This window comes from Bombina bombina, chromosome 4 (assembly GCF_027579735.1).
Source record: "Bombina bombina isolate aBomBom1 chromosome 4, aBomBom1.pri, whole genome shotgun sequence".
In the NCBI taxonomy this organism is placed as follows: domain Eukaryota; kingdom Metazoa; phylum Chordata; class Amphibia; order Anura; family Bombinatoridae; genus Bombina; species Bombina bombina.
The window spans coordinates 711,871,987-711,897,170 of NC_069502.1; the positions used below are offsets into that span (position 1 = coordinate 711,871,987).

The 25,184-nt window shown below is 39.0% G+C and overlaps 1 protein-coding gene and 1 long non-coding RNA gene across 5 annotated transcripts in view; one reads left to right on the forward strand and one right to left on the reverse strand.

Moving 5' to 3' along the window:
- Window positions 1-25,184, reverse strand: part of EYA4 (EYA transcriptional coactivator and phosphatase 4) — a 506,638-nt gene that overhangs the window by 140,827 nt on the left and 340,627 nt on the right. The gene's annotated exons all lie outside the window — the stretch shown is intronic.
- LOC128656766 (uncharacterized) overlaps window positions 1-25,184 on the forward strand; it is a 104,207-nt gene that overhangs the window by 21,441 nt on the left and 57,582 nt on the right. The gene's annotated exons all lie outside the window — the stretch shown is intronic.

Here is a 25,184-nt window from a genome sequence, read left to right on the forward strand (position 1 = left end):
CTAGGCTACAGTAAAAAAAAAAAAAAAAAAGGCCTTTAATGCAAACAAACGTCTTAACTCCTAGGAACTAAAAATAAATACACTCTGTATAGGTAATGTCTCACCACATGCATTCAGTCAAACCACCATGCTGTTTTGTTTAAAGACATGTTCTTCCATATCTTTAAAATAAAGAAAGTCATTTCACAAGCCTTTCATATCAACCTAGAAATGCAAAATGCCTATCCGGTTTCAGAAACCAAAAACTATCAGCTAAATACCTCCATTAATTAATTATTATGTTACATAAGGTCAAGAGAAATCACAAAATCTTGTTATTTATTTTGTTTTAATTGTTCCAGAAAATACTGACTATGTAGTATGCATAGAAGTTCAGCATCAACTCCCTACGTGCTCTGCTGAAGTACAATGTCTTATTGACATGGCATCCTAAATCTCTCTTCTATGTGGACTAAATCCAAAGTCAGTGGAGAAGTTTCCTTTCCATTTACCATCTGTCTTGATCAAAACAGATGCATACCAAATATACATTCTGCATAATGATGACCCCATCCCTTCATATTAAATCCATAGAGAAAGTGGGCAGCGGTTCTGCCAGGCCATCTGTTTTGTCATTTGACTTTCGAAAAAAAAATATAAGAAATACAATAGTGTTGGATGTGCATAAAACCAATTAAATTCAGTTGGACTGCATAAAATAATATTTCTCTTAGATAATAATATTATAGTGGAAATAAAAAATTAACATATTTATTATTGATGCTACCTGCTGAATACTATATGATATTTATGGCTGCACAGGATATTTGGGCAAAAAAGCTAAGTTTTCTTATATATATATATATATATATATATATATATATATATATATATATATTTACTCTGCTTCATCTCATATCTTTAAGTAGACCCTTAGGATAAAGACTTTGATGTTTTACTATTGACCATTCTATGACATTCACATTTAGTTTCTCAAGTTTCCAGAACTATTGTGTCTAAATATATTACAGTCTCATTTATTATATGTAATAATTATTTTAACTCATGTGCTAACTATCGGCTAGATTACGAGTCTTGCGTTAGCCTTAAAAAGCAGCGTTGAGGGGTCCCAACGCTGCTTTTTAAAGCCCGCTGGTATTACGAGTCAGGCATGAGAGGGTCTACCACTCACTTTTTTTCCGCGATTTTAGCATACCGCAAATCCCCTTACGTCAATTGCATATCCTATCTTTTTAATGGGATTTTCCTAACGCCGGTATTATGATCGCCTGAAAAAGTGAGTGGTAGACCCTCTCCTGGCAAGACTCCTACCGCATTTAAAAGTCAGTAGTTAAGAGTTTTATGGGCTAATGCCGGAACATAAGGCTCTTAACTAAAGTGCTAAAAAGTGCGCTAACACCCATAAACTACCTATTAACCCCTAAACCGAGCCCCCCCCCCCCCACATCAGAAACACTTAACTAAAATGTTTAACCCTTAATCTGCCGATCGGACATAGCCACCACTTTAATACATTTATTAACCCCTAAACCGCAGCACTCCCGCCTCGCAAAAACTAGTTAAATTTTATTAACCCCTAATCTGCCGTCCCTAACATCGCGACACCTACCTACATTTATTAACCCCTAATCTGCCGCCCCCAATGTTGACGCTACTATATTAAATTTATTAACCCCTAAACCTAAGTCTAACCCTAACCCTAACACCCCCTAACTTAAATATAATTTAAATAAAACTAAATAAATTTACTACTATTAACTAAATTAATCCTATTTAAAACTAAATACTTACCGATAAAATAAACCCTAAGATAGCTACATTATAACTAATAGTTACATTGTAGCTATTTTAGGATTTATTTTTATTTTACAGGCAACTTTGTATTTATTTTAACTAGGTACAATAGTTATTAAATAGTTATTAACTATTTAATAACTTCCTAGTTAAAATAAGTACAAATTTACCTGTAAAATAAATCCTAACCTAAATTACAATTACACCTAACACTACACTATTATTAAATTAATTAAATAAATGACCTACAATTAAATACAATTAAATTAAATAAACTAAAGTACAAAAACAAACACTAAATTACAGAAAATAAAAAAAGATTTTTTTAAAACTAAATACACCTAATCTAATCCCCCTAATAAAATAAAAAAGCCCCCCAAAATAATAAAATTCCCTACCCTATACTAAATTACAAATATCCCTTAAAAGGGCCTTTTGCGGGGCATTGCCCCAAAGTAATCAGCTCTTTTACCTGTAAATAAAATACAATACCCCCCGAACATTAAAACCCACCCAATCCCCCCTTAAAAAACCCTAACAAGTGGACGTCCAGAGGGGCAGAAGTCTTCATCCGATCCGGCCAGAAGAGGACATCCAGACCGGTAGAAGGCTTCATCCAGGAGGCATCTTCTATATTCTTCCATCCGGAGTGGAGCAGGTCCATCTTGAAGACATCCGACGCGGAGCATCCTCTTCCATCCGACAGCGACTGAAGAATGAAGGTTCCTTTAAGTGACGTCATCCAAGATGGCGTCCCTTCAATTCCAATTGGCTGATAGAATCATATCAGCCAATTGGAATTAAGGTAGGAAAAATTCCTATTGGCTGATCCAATCGCATTTTGAGCTCGCATTTTATTGGGTGATTGGATTCTATCAGCCAATCGGAATTGAAGGGACGCCATCTTGGATGACGTCACTTAAAGGAACCTTCATTCTTCAGTCGCGTCGGATGGAAGAGGATGCTCCGCGTCGGATGTCTTCAAGATGGACCCGCTCCGCTCCGGATGGAAGAAGATGCCGCCTGGATGAAGACTTCTGCCGCTTGGAGGACCTCTTCTGACCGGATCGGATGAAGACTTCTGCCCCTCTGGACGTCCACTTGTGCCCGGCTGGGTGAAGACGGCTCAAGGTAGGGTGATCTTCAAAGGGGTAGTGTTAGGTTTTTTTAAGGGGGGATTGGGTGGGTTTTAGAGTAGGGTTGGGTGTGTGGGTGGTGGGTTTTAATGTTGGGGGTGGTATTGTATTTTTTTTTACAGGTAAAAGAGCTGATTACTTTGGGGCAATGCCCCGCAAAAGGCCCTTTTAAGGGCTATTTGTAATTTAGTATAGGGTAGGGAATTTTATTATTTTTTTATTTACTTTTTTATTTTATTAGGGGGATTACATTAGGTGTAATTAGTTTAAAAAATGTAATTTTTTTTTATTTTCTGTAATTTAGTGTGGGTTTTTTTGTACTTTAGTTTATTTAATTTAATTGTAGTTAATTGTAGGTAATTTAAGTAATTAATTTAATGATAGTGTAGTGTTAGGTGTAATTGTAATTTAGGTTAGGATTTATTTTACAGGTAAATTTGTACTTATTTTAACTAGAAAGTTATTAAATAGTTAATAACTATTTAATAACTAGTTGTACCTAGTTAAAATAAAAACAAAGTTGCGTGTAAAATAAATATAAATCCTAAACTAGCTACAATGTAACTATTAGTTATATTGTAGCTAGCTTAGGGTTTATTTTATCGATAAGTATTTAGTTTTAAATAGGAATAATTTATTTAATTGTAGTAAATTTATTTAGATGTATTTAAATTATATTTAAGTTAGGGGGTGTTAGGGTTAGACTTAGGTTTAGGGGTTAATAAATTTATTATAGTGGCGGCGACGTTGGCGGCGGCAGATTAGGGATTAATAAATTTAATATAGTTGCGGCGACGTTGGGGGGGCAGATTAGGGGTTAATAAATATAATGTAGGGTTCAGCGATGTTGGGGGCAGTAGATTAGGGGTTTATAAGTATAATGTAGGTGGCAGCGGTGTCCGGAGCGGCAGATTAGGGGTTAATAATATAATGTAGGTGGCGACGATGTCGGGGGCGGCAGATTAGGTTTTAATAAGTGTAAGAATAGGGGTGTTTTGACTCTGGGTTCATGTTAGGGTGTTAGGTGCAGACATAAAATTCATTTCCCCATAGGAATCAATGGGGCTGCGTTAGGAGCTGAACGCTGTTTTTTTGCAGGTCTTAGGTTTTTTTCAGCCATTGTTTCCTATGGGGAAATCGTGCACAAGCACGTTTTGCCAGCTTACCGCTACCATAAGCAGCGCTGGTATTACAGTGAGATGTGGAGCTAAATTTTGCTCAACGCTCACTTTTCTGAGGCTAACACCGGCTTGAAGAAAACTTGTAATACCAGCGTTGGCTTAAGTGAGCGGTAAGAAAAAAACTCGTAATCTAGCCGTATGTGTTGATGCTTGTCCAATATCTCTTCTATGACTAAACCTAAAAATATTGGCTATAATTACTACAATGAGAATTTTCTATGCATTGAGAAAAATATATCAGCTAGTAATTGGATTATAAATTGAGTTGTTCTTGATTAGTGAGAAAGCACAGGCTTTAGCAAACTATTAGTAAAGTCTGATGCAGTTAGATCAATGTTTTAAAATTTCATTTTAAAATCAACTTAGTTTAAAAATCATAGTCGCCGTTTTGTAAAGCATTGTGTTTATCCATTAGGGATATCTTCCTAAATTAGTAGGCATGAGTAAAGGCTCTCTATCATTTATTAAAAATAGTGTTTTAGAGGGGGCGGAGCCAGCTATTCTACTGAGAAGTCGCACTTTTAATCTTCTCCGTATCCCAAGTGCTATTATATACTCTAAATCACCCGACTTTTGCTAATACCCTAATCTCACCTATTTCCCTAAGCTCCCTAATAAGGGACCATCAAGTCAGGAAAGAGCTGCATGCTAATTGTGAGCCATAGACAAGAACCGGGAGATCTGACCGCAGCTGCTTCTACATACCGCGGGCTGAGAGGAGGGCAACCATCTACCTTAGCCCCCGGTCGCGAACAGTACACAATCCGGTGCGCTTACCACCTCGTCCTCAGATCTCTTACACGCCTCAAGTGAGCAACGGTCTCTACGCGCTCACTGCTATACATCGCGCAGACCAAGAAGAATCCGCTTCACAGACGCTTGGCCTCCATACTTCTCACCGGAGGTGTAGCTAATTGGGACTCAGCATCGACTCACTCAGCCGGACATCCCGGAGCTCTGTAGTCTGCCGAATCAACACTGCATTCAGGTACTTCTGCAGTTTTCTGAGGTAGAACTACTTGGGAAAATAAAGGCACCCTTTTTACTCATACTCCTGAGCTGCACCCACGTGGCTTTTTCATAAGGCCTCACTTGAGCTGCACCCACGTCGCTTTTTCATAAGGCCTCACCTAAGTTCACAGCACTGAGCGGTCTACATACCGCGATTGGGACTTCCTTAGTATATTATCTCCTCAACCCCATAAGCCCCCAGAAACCTAATGACTGTTATTTTTATTGGGGAAATTGAGGAATCTGTCAAATCTGTATAGGAGGGAGTGCCAAAAGGGAAAGGAAAAGACGGTTTGAAACCACAATAGCAGCGGTATCGTTGCACTACTGCAATCCCTACATTCATCCTCTGACTACAGATCTACTGATGTGTGTTTTGCCTCTGTCTGGGGTCTTAACTGGTTAATCTAATTTTCTATCTATAACTTAAACTAAAAAGTCCCACTGAATGTTTTTCCTGACTGCCCTTAAAGAGCTATACATCTAGACAAGAACTTTTAATTACTATATTCCTTTGTACAGGAACCCAGTTTCTAAGGTCATAACCTCTCAACTTCATCTCTGAGAACCACTTATCTATCGGGCATAGCCCCCCTACCTTCTCACCCCCCTTTCCCGTGGACCCTAAATCCCTACGGGTCATTCCCACTTTACCTAACCTGCTCAGGGAGGACACATACCCCTGGTGAGTGAGATAGAATATTACTCAGCCTACCAAGCTAGAAATATCATTCTGGTAAAATAACCTACACCCCCACCTTTCATTAACCACTATCTAGAAAGGATGATGTGCTAGGTGCACGCTACCAGGGGGGTGCCGAATCTTTACACTGTAATACATTTAATACTTGGCATAGGAGACCGCAGCCTGCAGCAGATTCCTTTGATACCACCTTCTATCTATTTTGAACTGAAAATGTCTCATTCCCAAAAAAAGAAGACAAAGCATACTGATCTCCCGAAAAGAACCCTCTCTGACCATTTTTTACACAAGTCTGCGTACGAACAAGAAATGTCAGATGAAGATTCCAGAGACTCCCTTACCAACACAAAAGACCCTCAAAGATCTGTTTCCCACCCAACTGACAGGCCGCTGGCCCAGCAATCATCTATCTTGGAATCTATCAAAGATCTATCTGACAAGATGGACTCACATCACTCTTCACTAAAACAAGAGCTAAAAGCCTCAGTGTCAGAACTTAAGAGAGACATCTCTCTGTTAGGAGAGAGGACTGAAAATCTGGAAAAAAACAAGAGGACCTTCATCTAGATCACTCTAACTTACTGACATATACGCAGTCACTGGCGGAAATGATCACAGACTTAGAAGCGAAACTGGCGGACCTTGAAGATAGGTCCCGCCGCAACAATATAAGAATTCGGGGTATACCAGGAGAAGTGGGCACCACTGATCTCCCCAAATATCTCATAGATCTGTTCAAAGAATTACTAGGGTCAGTTCAAGAACAAGAGGCCCTGATTGATAGAGCCCACCGGGCTTTACGGCCGAGAACTGCACCTGCAGGCTCATCCAGAGATGTTATTCTCAGATTACATTATTTTACGTTCAAAGAGAAATTACTCAGAGCTTCATATCAAAATAAACAGCTAAAAGACCCATTCCAATCTATTCAGATCTTTCCCGACCTATCCACTCACACACTGAACAAGCGATGCTCCTTCCAACAAATAACTCAGAATTTACGTCAAAATAACATCAAATACAGATGGGGCTTTCCGGTTAAGCTATTTTTCCAGATAGAAGAGCAATCACACATTGTTTCCACTGTTGAGCAAGGCTACAAGATCCTACAAACAGCAGGACTACTTCGTACTCAAAATACACCCAAAGATCTTGCAACCCCCTCTGAGAAGCTTAATGCCACCGCTCCAGAGTGGAGACCTCTCCCACAACAGTTCAGCTATCAGGCTAAAAGAAAAGGACTTCACTCTCCACAAGAAGGCCCCTGATACTGACCAAAGTGTACAGAACTTTATACATACTGATTACCTCCTTTCACCTTCTCACTGAATGACCATAAATTATTCAATTTTCTACTCCAGAAACTGCATAGGTGAATCACACTCAGGATGGTAATGTAGTGATGTTAACTTTGTTTTGCTACTTTTATTGTTATTCCTTTATCCTACGTGTTATATGGTTAATGCATTATCAGTTATGCTAATGTTGTTTTGTTTTGTTTTTTACATAGGAAATTATTAGTTCTCAACATTGATATAAGATCTAAACAGTACTGTCTTGATTTTCAGCAATGCCACAAAGTCATAATTTCTCCTTTTATAAGAGCTATCACATAGTGAGAAATACATTACATTACCCACTAGTAACGTTATACTGATCAATGATGTGCAGAGCCTTCCGTACATTAATCTCCCCCCTCTTACATTTTACTATTCGAACATAATGTGGTTGCCCCTCATCTTAGACACCATAAGGCTGATTCACATTGCAGACAACGGCATGCTGATGTAAGCTCAGTTTTCCTGTTTTAATTATCTCTCCTTTATTTGTTTTTTTGGTTTTTTTCATACCTTTTTTGTCTTCATACTATATAGTTATTATATTGCCAGATTCATTATTGTTGTTTATTTCTATAGACCCTGGTTTGTCTCAACATCAATATATGCTATTCGTTTAATTGCATTGTGTTAATGTGAAAGGTATGCATACTCTCTCTCTTCTCTACTATTTAATCTAATTCCTTTGAAAGAGAGGAGAAAAGAGGAAAAAATTCCATATTTTCGTTCTCCCACATGTCAAGCTAAGGTTTCATTTGTTTCTTCCTTAGATTCCGGCACCCCCCCCTCATTTTTTTTTCATTACATATACCTAACCCCCCTTTCATTGCTTTCTAATATTTGCAGCTTTAGACATATAAACATCTTAATCTTACTCCCCTCACTTATATTATTATATTATTCTACAGCACTTGGTTTACTAACTCCCCTATAACATTGCGTACTTATTACAATTATATCTTTACTGGCATAGTTATACCCATAATTGCGCATTATTCTAACCCCCTCATCCTCAAGCTAATTCATTTCCTTTTTAAGTGACTTTAATTCACTTTTACGTTTACCTTCTCATTACTACCCAATCCCTCACCCATTGAGCGGCTCTTGTCCGCTGATCACCCGCTCCTCCTATTCTAATATTGATAGTATCACGGTGCATACAACTTATTTGCTTGCTCTCGTAGAATATATTTAAATTCCCCTGTACCCCCCCCCCCTCCTTTTTTTTTTTTTTTTTTTCTCTTCCCTCTTCACTCCCCCTTTTCCCCTCTCTCTTCCATCCCACCCTTCTCACTCTCTCCATCAATCCCATATAGTAGTCATGGCCCAACTACGCATCCTGACCCTTAACACTCAGGGCCTCAACTCTCCTACTAAACGCAGCTTAATGTTAAATATGCTACAACACGCTAAGATTGATGTTGCTCTACTCCAGGAAACCCATTGGCTTGCCAATGCAGTCCCCTCTCGCAGATATAAGAAATACCCAATACTTATAGAAGCCTCATTTAACACCAAATCTAGAGGGGTTGCAGTCCTTATTAGCTCACTGGTAAATTATGAACCAATCTACACAGAAATCGACCCGCAAGCCAGATTCATTATATTAATATGTAGGTTAAATGATAAACTGTTTACCTTTGTCAATGCGTACACGCCCAACACAAAACAAATTAGATTTCTCAGTCGCTTATTAGACTTAGTAATGACTATCCAGCAGGGCGAACTGATACTGGGAGGAGATATGAACATGATCTGGGATCCCACTTTAGATAGACTAGGCCCCAAAATTTCGTCTAGGGAGAGATCCACACACCCACTCTCAATGTCATTTCAGAAGTTGCTTGCAAAATTTGATTTGTATGATGCATGGAGGGCTTTACATCCTTTTGATAAGGAATTTACCTTTTATTCCCCACCACATCGTTCTTATAGTCGTATTGACTTTCTCTTTCTGAGCTCACGGGCTTTAGAACAAGTGACTCTAGCTAAGATTCTTCCAACCTCATGGTCTGATCATGACACCGTACTACTCACATTAGGCCTACATCCCACGCTTATTCCCCTTTACTCCTGGCGGCTTAAAAACTATTTAATCACTCATCCAACTCTCAAACATGAATCCTTAGACTTAATTAAGAATTATCTCGCAGTTAATGACACTCCTCATATCTCTGCAGAAATAATATGGGCTTCTTTGAAAGCTTTTTTGAGAGGCCACTACATGAGTAAGGAAACCCAGTTCAAAAAGGCTCAAAACTCATCTCTAACCACACTAACTTGTCATCTTAGATCGCTTAAGACTTCCCTAGCTACCTCTTATACTATTGACTTAAATACTCAAATATCTGACCTGACGAGACAGATCAGGGACTTGGAACTTCGGAAAACACAGGTAAACCTGGAGAAATTTAAACAGTTCTATTACTATAAAAGTAATAAGGCCTCCTCCTTTTTGGCTTCTAAATTGAGGCACAGAACCGCTCAGTCCAAAATTATACGAATCAATTCGAGTCGTGGTGTGGTCACCTCACCAAAGGACATTGGGGAGACCTTCCGAGCATACTACTTGGATTTGTACAATTTATCAGATTCTGACCCAACCCCTCTTCTAGAAGCACAGGAGATCCAAACGTTCCTAGAGTCTCTCAACCTCTCTTCGGTCAATCCAGAGCTCTCTCATGACCTTTCTGCCCAGATCAATTTGAAAGAAGTCAGTGACAACATTAAAGAGCTCAAAATTTCTAAATCCCCAGGCCCAGATGGCTTTCCAAGCCAGTTTTATAAGATCTATGTTGACATCATAGCCCCTATTCTATGCAGAGTCTTTAACGAAGTGATGGAAAGGGGTTCCTTCCGTGCAGAATATTTAGTAGCTTCTATTACTACTATACTCAAGCCGGGTAAAAAACCCCTAGACTGTGGGAGTTACCGCCCCATCTCCTTGTTGAATATTGACACGAAGCTGTATGCTAAAATTCTGGCTAATCGGCTATCCAAACTACTTCCTTCCCTAGTGCACCCTAACCAGGTCGGATTCATCCCCATGAGAGAAGGCCCTGACGCTACCAGATATGTACTAGACATCTTAATTCAAGCAGCCAAAACAGAGACACCCATGGTCGCCCTGTCACTAGATGCCGAGAAGGCCTTTGACAAGGTGAGATGGATTTATCTATGGGAAACAATGAAAGTTTTTCAATTCCCAACAGCCTTTATCACAGCCATTCAAGCACTCTATACCAATCCCTCTGCTATAGTTAGAGGTGTTGGATTCCAATCCTACCCTTTTAAAATAACCAACGGCACTAGGCAGGGGTGCCCACTGTCACCCTTGCTTTTTGCTTTAGCAATAGAACCTATGGCGCAGGCGATTAGACTAGACCCGAATATTGAAGGGTTCTCCACCCAGGGAACACAGCATAGAATCTCACTATATGCTGATGACATCACTCTACTTTTAACACAACCCTTTCAGTCCCTTCCTGCAGTATTTAACCTTCTCAAACATTTCGCCTCTCTAAGCTATTATAAATTGAACTTTTCCAAGACAGAAGCTCTTCATATCCATTTATCTTCCTCTGATCTCATCCGCCTACAGAAACTATACAATTTTCATTGGTCTGCACAGTCCATTAAACTGTTAGGAGTTCACCTTAGTATGGATACCTCTATTGTTATCTCCAAAAACGTTTCCGACAGACTCCCTGAGTGGCGCGGGCTATTGGATTCTTGGGAATTCCGGGAGATATCTTGGACTGGTAGAATAGCGGCGATCAAGATGACATTTATCCCTAAAATTACATATCTATTTCGGTCCCTCCCTATAAACTTACCCAGATCCATTCTGAACAAAATGCAGAGTCTCGTTACATCCTATGTATGGAAAGTCAAGAGACCAAGGACGGCCACTCACACCCTCCAGAGGCACGTCTCTGATGGCGGTTTAAGTCTCCCTAATATTATACTATACTATCAAGCAGCCCGCCTCACTCACTTATTAAGCTGGAGCTATTCCTCTAACTTAGCCTCCTGGCGAATGGAGGAATTATCCCTACTCCCAAATGGCCTCCATCTACAAGATTTACCTTGGGTTCCCACACACTATAGAAAAGACCTTAAACTGACTCATCCAGTAATTTTTGAGACTCTACAGTTTTGGGACCAAATCAGACACTCTCCTAATTTAGCACCCCACCCTTCCCCAAGGCAGACAATATCTAGCACTCTCGTCTGTCTATCAGACTCCCATATACTTGCATGGACTCAATATGATGTTAAATACGTTTCAGACCTATACGATCGATCTAATACCCTCTCTCATACTAACTTGTGCAGAAACCTCCATCTGCCTTGTTCTCTGAACTTTGAAGCTTTCCGTCTCTGTTCTATTCTTAAATCATGGAGATTCCCCTGCACAGCCCTCAGGGATACAACAAACTGGGAAAGGCGCTGGTCACTGGCTTCACAGATCAAAGGTGCTCTCTCCTATCACTACAATGCGCTTATTGAACCATATTCATTACATAAATTATCCCAACATATAGCATGGGAAAAAGAGCTACGTTTCGTCTGTGATATTGATGCCTGGCATAGGGAAATTTTAATCACTAGGAAAATTCTGCACTGTGCCACTCTGTGGGAACTACACTTCAAAATAACAGTACGTTGGCACCTAGTCCCAGTTACTCTTCACAAGATATACCCTACCCACCCACCTATCTGCTGGAGGGGCTGCGGTCATCTAGGCACACAGAGTCACATATAGTGGTCCTGCCCACTTATTACTCCCCTTTGGTCCTAACTCTTCAACATACTTGGGAGACTAGGTATTACCTACCCACTAAGCCCCCAGACATGTATTTTACATTTAGAGTTCCCTCCGCTCTCTACCCCACAAAAATATCTAACGATATATTTATTAATGTCCACCAAACTAGAAATTGCGAAGGCCTGGAAGCAGAGATCCCCTCCATCCATCAGACAGGTCATGGCCACTGCTTCATTCATACACAAGATGGAATCCTTCGCGTATGCAGCCATAGATTCGACTGACACTTACCTTGATATATGGCGCCCCTGGGTAGAGCAAATCACCCCCTCAGAAATTTAATTTTCCTCTTTAGATACCTCTCCCCTTATTTCTTCCCCCAAAAACTTTTACTCTCCTTTCTCCCCCACAATTACTCTGTCCCCATTCCCTCATTCTCCCTTCCTCCCTCCCCCTCTCCCCTCCCTCCCCCTCTTCCCCTTTTTTTTTTTTTTTTTTTTTCCATACACCCTTTCTACGAGGCATGTGATTTTGCCAATTCCTGCACATCAGTAATAATTATCAGAAAAAGAGAAATCATCCTTGTAACTTCAGGTCATGCTTCTATTAATGTCTTATTGGTCATTAAGCTTAAGTTCTTGGTCCCACGAAGATAAGATAACGGGGTTATGACCCCACTGTAATTGTCTGCTACCATTGACTGAATGTTTTTTTTCCTCTAGTCTTTTTTTTTTTCTTTTTTTTTCTCTTTCTTTTATCTGACAATAACTGAAGTTACTTTTGAAAACTAAAGAAACTGTGTATATTGGAATTTATGTTATCCCTGCGCGGATATTGATCATTCACATGTTTGCATTTATTTTTCTCAATAAAAATCTTTTTGCAAAAAAAAATAGTGTTTTATATATAATATAATAATATAATAATGCTCTAAGGATGTGTCTCATTGACGTATTGAAAGTAATTATTTCAATATCTAACGTAGTACATAGTAGATGAAGTTGAAAGAAGACAAAAGTCCATTGAGTTCAACCTATACAGATCCTATCAGATTTATATAAATAAGCAGCCACTTGAACTTACATTAATACGATTAGAAGCAACCTCATTTAACACCAGCAATTATATCAATTAGCTTGCTTGTTAAAATCCACTAAAACCACAAAAACTTTGCAGTTAACTGGCAATGTAGGAGATAGGATTAGATTTAAATACTATCTATCTATCTATCTATCTATCTATCCAAGTCTCACCTCAAAATGATAGGTGACTCTGCACTACATATTCAGCGCCAGATTACAAGTGGTGCACTGACAGTTACGTGTGAGCAAAAGGGGGTTTATTGCATCTGTTTGTGTTCGTATTACAAGTTGAAAGTAAACACGATTGCTTGAGCACAATTAAAGTGAAGCGGAATTTCTTATTGAACCAAGGGCAACTTCACATTAGAAGTATTTTTTGTACAAAAGTATGTAGGGTTGTATTTCTGGTGTCCATTGGTGCATTTATCACACAGCTATAAAATGCATATCAATCAGACATTGTTTTGTATCGGAGTACTTTTGATTCTATAAAACATAAATTACTTTTTATTCTGTTGAATCTCTAAAACAGTGTCCAAATTTGGTTTCCTGAGGGGTCAATGAAAGTCTATTATTAGTCTGCTATAATGAGTATCATTACACTCTAAGTGTAGCCTTAGTGAATTCTAGACTGGCTTGATGCCATCGAAGGTGATACAAATGAAACCTCCAAAAGATAAGATTTACCTTTTTTAAATCATTAAGCTGAATGCGCCATATAATTAAAGGATTAGAGTTTGCTTGTATACATGCAATCCGTATAGGCATGTTCAATCCCTTACAAGGCAGGGTTATGAATGGATAAGCACCTGTAGCTGATTATTTCTACAATATCAAAAAGTAAGATGTGCATAAAGGTCACACAAAAACACATGCACCATGTTCGCGCAAACTCTCTTTAAAGAACACAGCACAGTTTGACATGTGTGCACGCACAGGTGTGTTTGGTGCATGTGTCTGATTGTGTATGTCAATATGCGTGTAAGTGTAACACAATTTTTATCATGTGAAGGTCTCTGTTCTGCCTGTAAGTCTAATGGGTTTATCATCATATGTGACACTCACTGGCACTTACAGAACTAAAATAAAGAGAAGTTCAGTTTTAGGTGTCTCCGTTAAGAACCAAGAGTAAAATAATTACCCATGGGGGCTAAGAAGACTCCTAGTGTATGATTGAAGGGCACATATGTTCTGCGCTACTATAATATATTTAGAAAACTCTTTAATTTCCAAGGCATAGAATGTTACTCCACCCTATTTTTTTAGTAGCCACCATCAGAACTGAATGTTCCATAATACTTCTTGAATTAATAAAAGTTCTAATGCATTCAAATAAATATTCTCGCAAACATAAAGTATAAAAGTGAACTATATATGTTGAAACTATTCTTGGATGAGAAAAAGTTAAGCTGAAGCTCATCCCTAAGTTCATACTGTCTATTGGTATATAAGGACAACCTCCAAAGCTCTACTGGTTGACAGTGACACACCTCAGGATTGTATAAACACAATAAATATATTTAATCTACACTTTCATATTCATTAAAAACAAAAAACAATTGCACCACATTTTAAAATTACTTTAATGCCACTTTAACATCAACATATAGCCTAAACTACTAATCCTTTTTGAACATGTGTTTGGGCCTGATGAAATAATGCAAATGGATTGGGGGCTATTTTTACTGTTATTTTGTAATGTAGTTGGTCTCTTCTTCACACTTAGAACCTGCACAGTAAGAAAACCAGCTCACAAGATAAAACTGTCCTTTCTAAATTTCCTTGAGGGACATCATGGTACTGACGAAGCTTCTTAGATCATCTCGCCAGAGAGGAGAGCTTTAGATCATTGGGCCCTATAGCAGTATCAACCCTTACCAGAAAATATGTAACCTAACCAACAAGCAAGTGTACAAAGGTGAATCTCAAGGCAGAAAAACATAATTTATGCTTACCTGATAAATTCCTTTCTTCTGTAGTGTGATCAGTCCACGGGTCATCATTACTTCTGGGATATTACTCCTCCCCAACAGGAAGTGCAAGAGGATTCACCCAGCAGAGCTGCATATAGCTCCTCCCCTCTACGTCACTCCCAGTCATTCGACCAAGGACCAACGAGAAAGGAAAAGCCAAGGGTGAAGTGGTGACTGGAGTATAAATTAAAAAATATTTACCTGCCTTAAAAACAGGGCGGGCCGTGGACTGATCACACTACAGAAGAAAGGAATTTATCAGGTAAGCATAAATTATGTTTTCTTCTGTTAAGTGTGATCAGTCCACGGTTCATCATTACTTCTGGGATACCAATACCAAAGCAAAAGTACACGGATGACGGGAGGGATAGGCAGGCTCTTTATACAGAAGGAACCACTGCCTGAAGAACCTTTCTCCCAAAAATAGCCTCCGATGAAGCAAAAGTGTCAAATTTGTAAAATTTGGAAAAAGTATGAAGCGAAGACCAAGTTGCAGCCTTGCAAATCTGTTCAACAGAGGCCTCATTCTTGAAGGCCCAAGTGGAAGCCACAGCTCTAGTAGAATGAGCTGTAATTCTTTCAGGAGGCTGCTGTCCAGCAGTCTCATAAGCTAAACGAATTATGCTACGAAGCCAAAAAGAAAGAGAGGTAGCGGAAGCTTTTTGACCTCTCCTCTGCCCAGAGTAAATGACAAACAGAGAAGACGTTTGTCGAAATTCCTTAGTTGCCTGTAAGTAAAATTTTAGAGCACGGACTACATCCAGGTTGTGCAGTAGACGTTCCTTCTTTGAAGAAGGATTTGGGCATAAAGAAGGAACAACAATCTCTTGATTGATATTCCTGTTAGTAACTACCTTAGGTAAGAACCCAGGTTTAGTACGCAGGACTACCTTATCCGAATGAAAAATCAAATAAGGAGAATCACAATGTAAGGCTGATAATTCAGAGACTCTTCGAGCCGAGGAAATAGCCATTAAAAATAGAACTTTCCAAGATAACAACTTTATATCAATGGAATGAAGGGGTTCAAACGGAACGCCCTGTAAAACATTAAGAACAAGGTTTAAACTCCATGGTGGAGCAACAGTTTTAAACACAGGCTTAATCCTGGCCAAAGCCTGACAAAAAGCCTGGACGTCAGGAACTTCTGACAGACGTTTGTGTAACAGAATGGACAGAGCTGAGATCTGTCCCTTTAAAGAACTAGCAGATAAACCCTTTTCTAAACCTTCTTGTAGAAAAGACAATATCCTAGGAATCCTAACCTTACTCCAGGAGTAACCTTTGGATTCACACCAATATAGGTATTTACGCCATATCTTATGGTAAATCTTTCTGGTAACAGGTTTCCTAGCCTGTATTAAGGTATCAATAACTGACTCAGAAAACCCACGTCTTGATAAAATCAAGCGTTCAATTTCCAAGCAGTCAGCTTCAGAGAAGTTAGATTTTGATGTTTGAAGGGACCCTGTATCAGAAGGTCCTGTTTCAGAGGTAGAGACCAAGGTGGACAGGATGTCATGTCCACCAGGTCTGCATACCAAGTCCTGCGTGGCCACGCAGGTGCTATTAGAATCACTGATGCTCTCTCTTGTTTGATTCTGGCAATCAATCGAGGAAGCAACGGAAAGGGTGGAAACACGTAAGCCATCCTGAAGTCCCAAGGTGCTGTCAGAGCATCTATCAGGACTGCTCCTGGATCCCTGGATCTGGACCCGTAACGAGGAAGCTTGGCGTTCTGTCGAGACGCCATGAGATCTATCTCTGGTTTGCCCCAACGTCGAAGTATTTGGGCAAAGACCTCCGGATGAAGTTCCCACTCCCCCGGATGAAAAGTCTGACGACTTAAGAAATCCGCCTCCCAGTTCTCCACTCCCGGGATGTGGATTGCTGACAGGTGGCAAGAGTGAGACTCTGCCCAGCGAATTATCTTTGATACTTCCATCATAGCTAGGGAGCTTCTTGTCCCTCCCTGATGGTTGATGTAAGCTACAGTCGTGATGTTGTCCGACTGAAACCTGATGAACCCCCGAGTTGTCAACTGGGGCCAGGCCAGGAGGGCATTGAGAACTGCTCTCAATTCCAGAATGTTTATTGGCAGGAGACTCTCCTCCTGACTCCCTTGTCCCTGAGCCTTCAGAGAATTCCAGACGGCACCCCAACCTAGAAGGCTGGCGTCTGTTGTTACAATTGTCCAGTCTGGTCTGCTGAATGGCATCCCCCTGGACAGATGTGGCCGAGAAAGCCACCATAGAAGAGAATTTCTGGTCTCTTGATCCAGATTCAGAGAAGGGGATAAGTCTGAGTAATCCCCATTCCACTGACTTAGCATGCACAGTTGCAGTGGTCTGAGGTGTAAGCGTGCAAAGGGTACTATGTCCATTGCCGCTACCATTAAGCCGATTACCTCCATGCATTGAGCCACTGACGGGTGTTGAATGGAATGAAGGGTGCGGCAAGCACTTTGAAGTCTTGTTAGCCTGTCCTCTGTCAGGTAAATCTTCATTTCTACAGAATCTATAAGAGTCCCCAGGAAGGGAACTCTTGTGAGTGGAACGAGTGAACTTTTCTTTTCGTTCACCTTCCATCCATGTGACCTTAGAAATGCCAGCACTAACTCTGTATGAGACTTGGCAGTTTGAAAGCTTGAAGCTTGTATCAGAATGTCGTCTAGGTATGGAGCTACCGAGATTCCCCGCGGTCTTAGTACCGCCAGAAGAGCACCCAGAACCTTTGTGAAGATTCTTGGAGCTGTAGCCAATCCGAATGGAAGAGCCACAAACTGGTAATGCCTGTCTAGGAAGGCAAACCTTAGGTACCGATAATGATCTTTGTGAATCGGTATGTGAAGGTAAGCATCTTTTAAATCTACAGTGGTCATGTACTGACCTTCTTGGATCATAGGTAAAATTGTCTGAATAGTCTCCATCTTGAACGATGGAACTCTTAGGAATTTGTTTAGGATCTTTAAGTCCAGGATTGGTCTGAAAGTTCCCTCTTTTTTGGGAACCACAAACAGATTTGAGTAAAACCCCTGTCCCTGTTCTGATCGTGGAACTGGATGGATTACTCCCATTAACAAGAGCTCTTGTACGCAGCGTAGAAACGCCTCTTTCTTTGTCTGGATTGTTGACAATCTTGACAGATGAAATCTCTCTCTTGGAGGAGAGTATTTGAAGTCCAGAAGGTATCCCTGAGATATTATCTCTAGCGCCCAGGGATCCTGAACATCTCTTGCCCAAGCCTGGGCGAAGAGAGAAAGTCTGCCCCCCACTAGATCCGATCCCGGATCGGGGGCCCTCAATTCATGCTGTTTTAGGGGCAGCAGCAGGTTTCCTAGTCTGCTTGCCCTTGTTCCAGGACTGGTTAGGTTTCCAGCCTTGTCTGTAGCGAGCAACAGCTCCTTCCTGTTTTGGTGCAGAGGAAGTTGATGCTGCTCCTGCTTTGAAATTACGAAAGGAACGAAAATTAGACTGTCTAGTCTTGGCTTTGGCTTTGTCCTGAGGCAGGGCATGGCCTTTACCTCCTGTAATGTCAGCGATAATCTCTTTCAACCCGGGCCCGAATAAGGTCTGCCCTTTGAAAGGTATATTAAGCAATTTAGACTTAGAAGTAACATCAGCTGACCAGGATTTTAGCCACAGCGCCCTGCGTGTCTGAATGGCGAATCCTGAATTCTTCGCCGTAAGTTTAGTAAGATGTACTACGGCCTCCGAAATGAATGAATTAGCTAGTTTAAGGACTCTAAGCCTGTCCGTAATGTCGTCCAGAGTAGCTGAACCAATGTTCTCTTCCAGAGACTCAATCCAGAATGCCGCTGCAGCCGTGATCGGCGCAATGCATGCAAGGGGTTGCAATATAAAACCTTGTTGAACAAACATTTTCTTAAGGTAACCCTCTAACTTTTTATCCATTGGATCTGAAAAAGCACAGCTATCCTCCACCGGGATAGTGGTACGCTTAGCTAAGGTAGAAACTGCTCCCTCCACCTTAGGGACCGTTTGCCATAAGTCCCTTGTGGTGGCGTCTATTGGAAACATTTTTCTAAATATCGGAGGGGGTGAGAACGGCACACCGGGTCTATCCCACTCCTTAGTAACAATTTCAGTAAGTCTCTTAGGTATAGGAAAAACCTCAGTACTCGTCGGTACCGCAAAATATTTATCCAACCTACACATTTTCTCTGGTATTGCAACTGTGTTACAATCATTCAGAGCCGCTAACACCTCCCCTAGTAATACACGGAGGTTTTCCAGTTTAAATTTAAAATTTGAAATATCTGAATCCAGTCTGTTTGGATCAGAACCGTCACCCACAGAATGAAGTTCTCCGTCCTCATGTTCTGCCACCTGTGACGCAGTGTCTGACATGGCCCTAATATTATCAGCGCACTCTGTTCTCACCCCAGAGTGATCACGCTTACCTCTTAGTTCTGGTAATTTAGCCAAAACCTCAGTCATAACAGTAGCCATATCCTGTAATGTGATTTGTAATGGCCGCCCAGATGTACTCGGCGCTACAATATCACGCACCTCCCTCTGAGCGGGAGATGTAGGTACTGACACGTGAGGCGAGTTAGTCGGCATAACTCTCCCCTCGTTGTTTGGTGAAATTTGTTCAATTTGTACAGATTGATTTTTATTTAAAGTAGCATCAATACAGTTAGTACATAAATTTCTATTGGGCTCCACTTTGGCATTGCAACAAATGACACAGGTATCATCCTCTGAATCAGACATGTTTAACACACTAGCAAATAAACTTGCAACTTGGAAATACAATTAAATTAGAATAATATTAAAACGTACTGTGCCTTTAAAAAGCACAGAAGATCTATGACAGTTGAAAATTAATAAATTGAAACAGTTATAGCCTCAATCCTTGTAAACAACACAACTTTAGCAAAGGTTTAATCCCATTAGCAAAGATAACAAATTCTGAAAGCAGGAAACAAATTACAGAATAAACGTTTTTTATCTCAGTCAAACTATAATTCTCACAGCTCTGCTGAGAGAAATTACCTCCCTCAAAATAAGTTTTGAAGACCCCTGAGCTCTGTAGAGATGAACCGGATCATGCAGGGAATACAATGAGTTGCTGACTGAAATATTTGATGCATAGTAAAAGCGCCAAAAAATGGCCCCTCCCCCTCACACACAGCAGTGAGGGAGAACAGAAACTGTCAGAAAACAGATTAAGCAACTGCCAAGTGGAAAAATAGTGCCCAAACATTTATTCACTCAGTACCTCAGCAAATGAAAACGATTTTACATTCCAGCAAAAACGTTAAACATAATCTCTAGTTATTAAACAGCTTTATGTATTTCTTACAGTGTAATTCTAGTGAAGTACCATTCCCCAGAATACTGAAGTGTAAAGTATACATACATGACATTATATCGGTATGGCAGGATTTTCTCATCAATTCCATTGTCAGAAAATAAAAACTGCTACATACCTCTATGCAGATTCATCTGCCCGCTGTCCCCTGATCTGAAGTTTACCTCTCCTCAGATGGCCGAGAAACAGCAATATGATCTTAACTACTCCGGCTAAAATCATAACAAAAACTCTGGTAGATTCTTCTTCAAACTCTGCCAGAGAGATAATAACACACTCCGGTGCTATTTTAAAATAACAAACTTTTGATTGAAGATATAAAACTAAGTATAATCACCATAGTCCTCTCACACATCCTATCTAGTCGTTGGGTGCAAGAGAATGACTGGGAGTGACGTAGAGGGGAGGAGCTATATGCAGCTCTGCTGGGTGAATCCTCTTGCACTTCCTGTTGGGGAGGAGTAATATCCCAGAAGTAATGATGACCCGTGGACTGATCACACTTAACAGAAGAAAGCACTATATAATTTGCCATTAAAGGGACATGATACCCAAATATTGAAACACTTGAAAGTGATGCAGCATAGCTGTAAAAAGCTGACTAGAAAATTACACCTGAACATCTCTATGTAAAAAAGGAAGATTTTTTTTTACCTCAAAATGTCCTAAGTATTCACACCCCATTGTAAAGGACTTTAGGCAGCAAACACTGCTGATGCTGATTGACTTCTGTTCATTTCTTCCTTTTTTTACCTGCAGTTGAGCAGTAAATAAAAGATAACTTTTTACAGAACACTTACTCTGGTGAGCTGAGGAAATTGTGAGGTAAAATAGCTTCCTTTTTTACATAAAGATGCTCAGGTGATATTTTCCTGTCAGCTTTTTACAGTTATACTGCATCAGTTTCAAGTAATTTAGCATATAAGTATGATGTCCCTTAAATAATGCAGTTTGCACAGGTGAAAGTATATCTACATAGTTCGGAAGAGCACTGCTTTCAAAACAGTATACTTAAACTTTCTTCCAGACAAATAATAATACCTTCCTCCTGAACAGTATTTTGAAATCTCACAGAGAATGTTAATACAACAATACTGTCCACTAGGTACAAGCAAAGTGTTTCCATTTCATATGGTACATTTTCAAACAAGGATTTCTGCTTACCCTAATTTATACAAAAATGTTCAAAACATTCACAGCATCAATAAAGTAAAATATCTTCTTTATCTAACCATCGAAGCACAGTACAAAATAGCAATGTTTCTGGCTCACTTGCCATTAATCATGATTAAAGTACCATAAAACATGTTGAGATCTGTCCATATCCTAAAAGGGCTAATTAAGTAAAAAATAGTTCACATCAAAAAAATTGTTTAAAAATTGTTGGCAAGTATTTTAAAATATTTTTTTAAAAATAAGCAAAATTAGTTACATAGCCATGCTGTCTGGAGCAGTTTGTCCCCCCACCCCCACCCCTTATCAGTGTTTAGCATCAGAAACACAAGCATTGTATTTCAACTGAGTTCACAGCAGCTTATTTGCTTCTAGGTATGCTCCAGCAGATAATGAGTGTTAAAGTCTTGTATTCTACCAAAGCAAAGGTAGATATAGATGCAGCCATAGAAGGAATTGTGTAGGGGAAGTTAGAGCTTTACAATTCAGAAACTTAAAAGAAAGGGTTAATGGTGAGGCACTGCAGTATAAATTTGCAGGTAAAGTAATTAAAGTACATATTATTATATTTTGTCTCTATCCCAACTTGTTTTATGTCCCTTTAATGGCAAGCCCGAAACAACGCTATTTTGTACTGTGCCTAGATGGTCTAATAAAGAAGATTTATCACAGAGAATGTGAGTGTGTTGCTGCTATAATGTTAATCAATATATTTTTTATTTTTTTGGTGCAGAGGGGAAGAAAAATGTCATTTGGGTTAATTTTAAATGTGTTTGGTGTGATGAATGCTCCTTAGTGGGCCATCTTTGTTGGAAATACTGTATATTATAGATGTTTAAGAAATTGTTAAATGTGAATATACTACACAATTTGTAATTCTCCATTTATCTGAAGTGTAGCTGTGTTTATCACATAGATAAATGTTTTTGCTCATTTTGTTAATAGAGATGGATATATTGTATGGTAATATTGTCGGTAAATATGTTGTGTTCATGTATGGTCTGCTAAACTACATTGTACTTATTTATTAACGATTAATCAATACACAAATCAGTTCCTGTTCTAGGTCATCAAACACCTTCCCATTAAAGGGATAGTAAAGTCCAAATTAAACTTTCATGATTCAGATAGAGCATGTAATTTTAAACAACGTTCTATTTTACTTTCATTATCAAATGTGCTTTGTTCACTTGGTATTCTTAGTTGAAAGCTAAACCTAGGTAGGCTCATATGCTAATTTCTAAACCCTTGAAGGCCGCCTCTTATCTGAATGCATTTGACAGTTTTCACAGCTAGAGGGCATTAGTTCATGTGTTTCATTTAAATAGCATTGTGTTCACGCACGCAGAGTTATTTAAGAGTCGGCACTAATTGCCTGAAATGCAAGTCTGTCAAAAGATCTGAGATAAGGAGGCAGTCAGCAGAAGCTTAGATTCAAGGTAATTACAGAGGTAAAAAGTATATTAATATAACAGTGTTGGTTATGCAAAACTGGGGAATGGTAAATATAGGGATTATCTATTTTTTTAAACAATAACTTTTTGGGTTTTACTATCCCTTTAAGTAATAGCACTCCACCAACACAGTACCAATGATAATGGTATTTTCAATGTTTTTTTAGTTCAAGTGCTGTGCTTGAGCACATATATATTGCCACCAAAGATGTAACTGGCAACATGGTCAATCACAATCCTTTAGAAAAATTTAGATTTGAACGGGGAGTTGGCTGTTCATTTGATTTTTCGAAAGAATTGTGATCATTTGATCTGTGATCAGAAACATAATTGTTTATAATAGTTATTACATTGTATCCTATACAAAAAATTATTTTGTTAACAATGTTTTTTCATCTAAGAGCTAAAAGGGACAGTAGAGTCAAAATTAAACTTTCCTGATTCAGATAGGGCATGCAATTTTAAACAACTTTCCAATTTACTTTTATCATCAAATTTGCTTTGTTCTCTTGGTATTCTTTGTTGAAGTCTAAACCTAGGTAGGTTCATAGGCTGATATCTAACCCTCGAAGGCCATCTCTTATCTCAGTGTATTTTATTAGCTTTTCACAGCTAGACAGTTCTAGTTCATGTGTGCCATATAGATAACATTGTGCTCACTCCTGTGGAGCCCTAATTGACCGAAATGCAAGTGTGTAAAAAGCATTGAGTCTGCAGAGACTTAGATACAAGGTAATCACAGAGGTAAAAAGTATATTAATATGACTGTGTTGATTATGCAAAACTGGGGAATGGGGAAAGAAGGGATTATCTATCTTTTTAAACAATAAACATTTTCAAGTAGACTGTCCCTTAAAGGGACACTGAATCTAAATGTTTTCTTTCATGAGTCAGATAGAGCATGAAATTTTAATCATCTTTCTATTTTACTCCTATTATCAAATTTTCTTCGTTCTCTTGCTATCTTTATTTTAAAAGCAGGAATGTAAATCTTAGCAGCCAGCCCATATTAGGTTTAGCACCATGGATTGCACTTGCTTATTGGAGGCTTACATTTACCCACCAATAAGCAAGCATAACCCAGGTTCTCAATAAAAAATGGGCCAGCTCCCATGCATCACATTCCTGATTTTTAAATAAAGATAGCAAGAGAAATAAGAAATATTGATAATAGGAGTAAATTCGAAAGTTCCTTAAAATTGCATGCTCTATCTGTATCATGAAAGAAAAAAAAAATGGGTTTAGTGTCCCTTTAAAATGCTGTATTCAATTCAATCTTTTGTAAATCAATTTCTTTATTTGTTAAATATTTATAAGCCGTGTACACTATAATAAGTAAAGCACAAAGTGAATATGTCTATAATATTTAAATATCATATTAAAGAACCATACAATACAATAGGAAAATGTTCTAATGTACAAAATCATAAAAGTATTGCACTGTTATGCACCCATATGGGTTTAAACCCCACAAAAGGGGTTAAATTCATAGGTGGTGATTCAATCATTAGTGGAGAAGACAAAGAAATTATAAGTGCTAAAGGGTGAGACCCAGCTTAACTGTTGAATTCCCCTCCAAGAAAACAAAAATTTGTAACAGCAATATATTAGAAAAAGTTAAGCGCTAAAAGCATGGGTATATGTGAGGACTATAATATAAGGGCAATTCAATCCTATACTAAAATATAATCAACCGTATAATTATATACAACACTAGAAAAAATATGTAAAGGTAAATAATATGAAATATCCAAAATAAATGCCCAAAATATGTGTCCAAAATGAAGAGATGTACTCAAAACAAGAACAAAGTATCAGTATATATTATAAGAAACAATTTATTTAAAACAATGTATTTAAAACAATGTATCAGGGAGTGTACAATTTCTAAAATATACTGTATCTAAAACTTAGCTAAAATATAGGGACGTCTCCCTTAACCGATAACAGCTCTCAATGAACCTTAGAAAAAATGGTCAAAAGTAGTCAGTACTTGCGTTTTTTTTAGATAGTTGCAATTCTAGAGCAATGATATGGATCCTTTGCTTATCGATAGCAGGTGAAGAAAAACAACTATATTTGTTAGATGAGAGGCCGTGCTGTATACGGCTTGGTGTTACCGGATAGTAATGAGTGCGCCTTTTTGTGCGGCTTCTGCATGACCTTTCTAACGTCACGTGTGATGATAGCGTACGGAGTTCTCGTAGTAGCCCCTATTCCTCAATGTGA